The sequence below is a fragment of the Austrofundulus limnaeus genome, unplaced genomic scaffold (genome assembly GCF_001266775.1).
Source record: "Austrofundulus limnaeus strain Quisiro unplaced genomic scaffold, Austrofundulus_limnaeus-1.0 Scaffold4, whole genome shotgun sequence".
NCBI classification, from domain to species: domain Eukaryota; kingdom Metazoa; phylum Chordata; class Actinopteri; order Cyprinodontiformes; family Rivulidae; genus Austrofundulus; species Austrofundulus limnaeus.
Window position 1 is genome coordinate 958,263 of NW_013952406.1, and position 5,334 is coordinate 963,596.

At 39.9% G+C, this 5,334-nt stretch overlaps 1 protein-coding gene across 2 annotated transcripts in view; it reads right to left on the minus strand.

The window, feature by feature from the left end:
- znf281a (zinc finger protein 281a) overlaps positions 1–5,334 on the minus strand; it is a 109,219-nt gene that overhangs the window by 9,151 nt on the left and 94,734 nt on the right. For both annotated transcript variants that reach the window (XM_014022359.1, XM_014022374.1), the window contains exon 3: positions 2,759–2,883. The gene's annotated coding sequence lies outside the window, so the exon portion shown is untranslated. The remainder of the gene's footprint in view (positions 1–2,758; positions 2,884–5,334) is intronic.

Sequence of the window (5,334 nt, forward strand, 5' to 3'; positions counted from 1 at the left end):
CTCTCTCTCTCTCTCTCTCTCTCTCTCTCTCTCTCTCTCTCTCTCAAATTTCAGGCTCTGCAATTGCTCTGACACTACAGCAGCCGCGTTCTGCTTTGAAACGTTTCTTTAGTTTGTTATTGCTACGAGCTCTCACAGAATTCGCTCCTCCCACACTAGGAAAACAGAAGGGGAGGAGTCAGCTGAGCTCCTGTGTAGCAGAGCGCAGAGAGGGAGAGAGAGGAAGTAAACCAACAAGCAGGAAAATGAAACTTATCGTCCTCATTTTTTTCCGACCTCAAAATAACTTATCGTGCAATTAATTGATTTATTGACTATCGCGACAGGCCTATTGGCATCATCCTATTAGAAATCTTCAGCTCTTATTGGAGTTGTTTGCAGCTCAGATGAGGATTGTCGCCTTAAAATCTGAGGCCGAGGTCCTTAGTGAGAAATATGTGGATTGCCCTTGCTGGGTTGGGAGTGAGGTGCTGCCTCAAGTGGAGGAGTTTTTAAGAATCTCTAGGTTTTGACTATGAGTAAGGAATGAATGAGACATGAGATCGGTAGAGTCCAGCTTCTGTAGTATTGTGCACTCTGGCTATTTGACTTTTAGACCACGGTGAACCAGCACAGTTAGGGATGCTACCGAAAACCGGTATTTTTTCAGTACTGGTTCCACATGATTAATTTTGACTGGATCAATAAGCTCCCGAAATAACGGTGCCATTAACTGTACCGGCATGGTGCGGACACGGTGCATGCTGTGTTGTTTAGAACAAGCTCCTTTTTCCTCTCTGCCCTCTCACTCTGAGCTCTCCTCAACACGAAGGGGAGGGGCTGCTAGCAACACATGCCGCTAGCAACACAGGCTGCTAGCAACTCGCTACCCGCATGCGTAGAAAAAGACGTGACATCTCATTCATTCAGCGCGGTGTTTACAGAAGTAGCCTATGGAAGCTAGTTGTTAGTATGTTGATTCTTAAGTTGCTGTGCAGTCAGAGCTGATGAAATAATTATCTGACCTGCTTGTTTAGTTCAGTGTTTATATCAGAACCTGCCTCTGGCCGAATGCTCCTGTAAAGCATTTATTTTTTGGAATGTAGCATCATGTTTAAACTAAAGTATCGATTGAGTAACTTTAGCATTGACCGCTCGACATCACTATCATATTTTTCTGTGGATTATCAGTCACCAAYYACATGGGAAATTAAAAGAAAGAAGACAAAGCAACTAAACCTGATGAAAATATGGTTCATTTTCTGTCACCAACACTGACCCACAGAGAGTCACGAGCACTAGTTTTTTATTTTATTTATTTTTTGTGTGTAACATCCCACCACCACCACTTCCCTAGGGGGAAACACTGGTTTTTCCAAAAGCAAAGTATCGATAAGAGAACCGTTAAAATACCAGATCGATAAGCAATACAGATAAGAGCAGTAGTATCGATAAAACCTTAACAATACCCATCCCTACACAGAGTACACATTATTGTTTACTAGTCAGTCAGTCTACAGCAAGATGAGGTCAAGATTTACTAAATAATTACATTTAAAAATGACTACTAGCCCTAGTTGCTACAAAATAGAAGTAGCATAAGGAATATTGCCACCATGCCTTTGTTTATTAGACCTGATTCCAAGTTGAGGGCACAGGTCTCTGCTACTGTTCGTTTTGAGGATCAATGCCTGACACTTATTTTTATTTTTCAGTTTTTTTTATCCTCTCTTATTTCTATTTTACTATTGGATGTTGTTTTGTTTTTACTGTTTGATGGGACTACAGATGTAAATTAGCCTTAGATCTGGCGCAATGCATTAAATTATGTTTTAATTGCACATTGTCCAGAACAAATAAAATTATATACAAACGTTTGGGAATCACTGGTCTACGGTGCTACCTTCACCTATAATCACAAACTCTGGGTAGAGATGGGGTGAGAAGTTCACTTCTCTGGGAGAAACTAGAGTAGATGTGTTCATCCTCCACATCCAGAAGAACCAGCTGAGGTGGTTCAAGCATCTGATAAGGATGCCTTCCTAGGGAGGTTCTCTGGGCCTGTCCAACTGGGAGAAGCCCCCAGAGAAGACCCAGGACACGCTGGCTGACCTGGGATCACCCTAAAAAGAGAAGTCTGAGCCTCCCTGCTTTAGCTGCCGTCTCCCTCAACCCGACTCCAGAACATGAGAATAATGGATAAAATAATAAAACTGATGTTTGCTCTGAAATTAGCAGCAAGTTAACCATTTGCCTTTCTTCTTTGTGATGCAAGATCAGCCAATGATTAAAGGAAAAAGCAGGATCTGTGCTGACAACCCTGAATCATATAAAGACCAGAAAAACACAACAATCACACCATTAGCTTTGACGTTGTTACTTTATTCTAACGTTGAAACTTTTTTTTAATTAAATAAGCAAAGATCTKAAACATTAAATAATTTGCAAACTGGAACAAGCTAGTTTGGGTTAAAAATAAAGCGAAGCCTGGCTATATTTATCCCTCTGGGTCTGCTTCAGGTTGTTGTTTTGTTTCCTAAACCTAGACTATKATTTCTTTAATTTTCGGTAGTGGAAAAACAGTTGCGACCCAAACACACGGCCAACGCACAGACTCCCCACGAACAATGATGCTCGTTCCCCGTTAGCCTCGGAAGCTAACGTTAGCAGCTAGCCGGCGGTAGCATTGGAGCGCTTCGCTTTGTGCAGTTTTCTTGGTTGTTTGTCCCGGTTTAAACGCAACTCAGACCCGGATATTAGAAACACGGATTTATCTCACCGGTGCGGGACCATGACCCGCTGCTGTAGCTCCCCCTCAGCGGCCCTCTTGAACATTTAGAGCCCAAATATTGTTCTCCTCCTGRGGCAGCGGGACTCTTCCATCTTCCCTCGGCGCAATGCATTCTGGGAAACAACAGAGCTCATTAGAATGATGAGAAAACACATCATTTTCATATAGAACTCAAAGCATTTTTATGATGATTTTTGTCATTGAACAGACAAAATAAAGCTTGATTAATTTATTTATATTTATAACTATAGCTTTTTAATTTGTATCATTAACTGAGAAGTCATTGTAAAACAAACAAACAAATAAATAAACAAACAAACACAAAACATGACTTTCAAACGTGGTTCTGCATGGTTCATTTTTATTGTGCAAAGGTTTGCATCATCTTTCATTATTGCCGATGTCTTTTAGCAAAATATCTCATGAACTAGCAAATGGAGTTGAAAAACATTATTTATGGAGTTAATCRAATTCAATAAAGCCACCATAGCCAACAAATAAATGGCAATAACTCAGTTATTTTTAAAGTCTGGTAGCTGAGAGTCATTCAGAACATACTCCCGAGCACCACATATTGCACAATAATTCTAATAATCTGGGGATTAACTGTTAAAACATCTATATTGGGTGAAGCATGTCTTTGTTCTGATGTAACCTCAAACAAAGAATTATTTTTATTTAATGTTGGTATTTATTTTTGTCATCTCATAAACCTGCAGAGCCACAAGGTTTGGTGATTTCCTGCTTATTTTGACTCCTCTGACTGGGGAAAACCCTGATGGCAATCAGCATAACAGATGGCAGTCCTGGCAGCCTGAAAGCTAATCCTCCGCTCTCTGTGGGATCACAGCTGTGTGTGAGCTCCCTCTGCTGAAAAACAAGTCCCACATCAGTTATTAGACATTTGCCCACAAAGAGATTGTGTTTAGTTTAGTCATAGTTCTTTAATTTGCCTCCACACAAAGCGCTCCCATTCTACTTTTAGAAACTCCAGGAACCACAAGTAAACCTGCAGTCTGAGAGTGAAGTGCTCTGCTTGGAAAATAAGAAACAATAAAATAAGATGGAGCTTAAGTGTAACAGCAGCATCATAAACCCAACTTCACTGAAGGCAGAATGGAATAACTTTTACAAAATGAATTTTAATAATTCAAACAGAGCAGATCTTTTTTCTTGTGTGTGGCTTGAGCGTATTTCAGGTGTGAGCTGCCTGCAGCGTTTTAAACATGAATCACCAGCAGCAGTGGGCGTCAGGAGGCTGGCTGTTCTCATTTCTCCAAGTWAGGTAAAATGAATCAAAACAAGGTCTGATAAACAGTAAAAATGCAGCTCTGTGAAGAGATTTATCTGTAAGTGAGATCTGTCATATTGCCCTTCAAATCAAATGATAAATCCTAACATTTAAAGGACTTTTTGTTGCCTAATGTAAGTTTATCTTCAGCAGCAACAGCAAACATCAGATTTGAGTTCTAGTTCCTGAAACAAGTAAATCATCTAAGCTGTACAAATCATTATACCTCAGTAGCACTAATATTTTTCTACTACATTCAGTTCAGTTTGTTTATGCAGTGCCAGGTCACAACAAACGTRATCTGAGTGATCTGTACAAAGAACAATCAACGTGATGAAACCAGGAGATTGTGTGGAATCACGTCACAGTCCCATCCTGAGCAGCACATTGGTGACAGTGGAGAGGAAAAACTCCCTTTTAATAGGAAGAAACCTGCAGCAGAACCAGGCTCAGGACAGGCGGCCATCTGCCTCGACTGGCRGGGTTTGGAGGAGKCACAAGCAAACAAAAAAGGACTGGTATGTGCATTTTCCTTTGAAAGAGAGACAAAGAAAACACGTTACTGATAGAAGTAATTACATTAAACATGTAAAGGAGAGACTAAAGACAGCAACAGAGTGAGGAAATATTGTCAGTTTGTCCTAGCAGAACTAAGGAATAATTCAGGAAACCTAAGCCTAACTATAGGATTTATTAAAAAGGAAAGTCTTCAGTAGGGATTTGCTAAAAAACTGATTCACATCAGAATTATGATTCTCATTTACAAATATTCAGAATCATTTTAAAATGTCCCAAAATGAAATTTTAAATAAAAAAATCAAATCCAATAGCTGTCAGCCTCTATTTTGCAACTATGTGGGACGTCCTGGTTGTCACCACGCAGTTGGTTCTGAAATGCATGCATGCGCAGAAAGCATCAAAACAAATAGGAAACTATTGGAGGAAAGAGAAATTTAACTGGCCTTAACGTCACTGAATGCAAATATCTGGCTTTTGTTTTTTACTGAATGAGTCTGAGTTTGTGCAAGACCTGCAAAATGAAGACGAAGCAGTTTGCGAACACAACAAATGGGATCACATTGAGTGTTAAATGAAAAAAATAATTTTGAATTGAATTGTGAGATACTAAAAGATTCCCACCCCTAGTCTTCAGTCTAGTCTTAAAAATAGACAAGTGTTAGCTTCACGGACAGAAACTGGAAGTTGGAGCTTGATAACTGAAAGCTCTGCCTCCCATTCTACTTTTAGAAACTTGAGGAACCACAAGTAAACC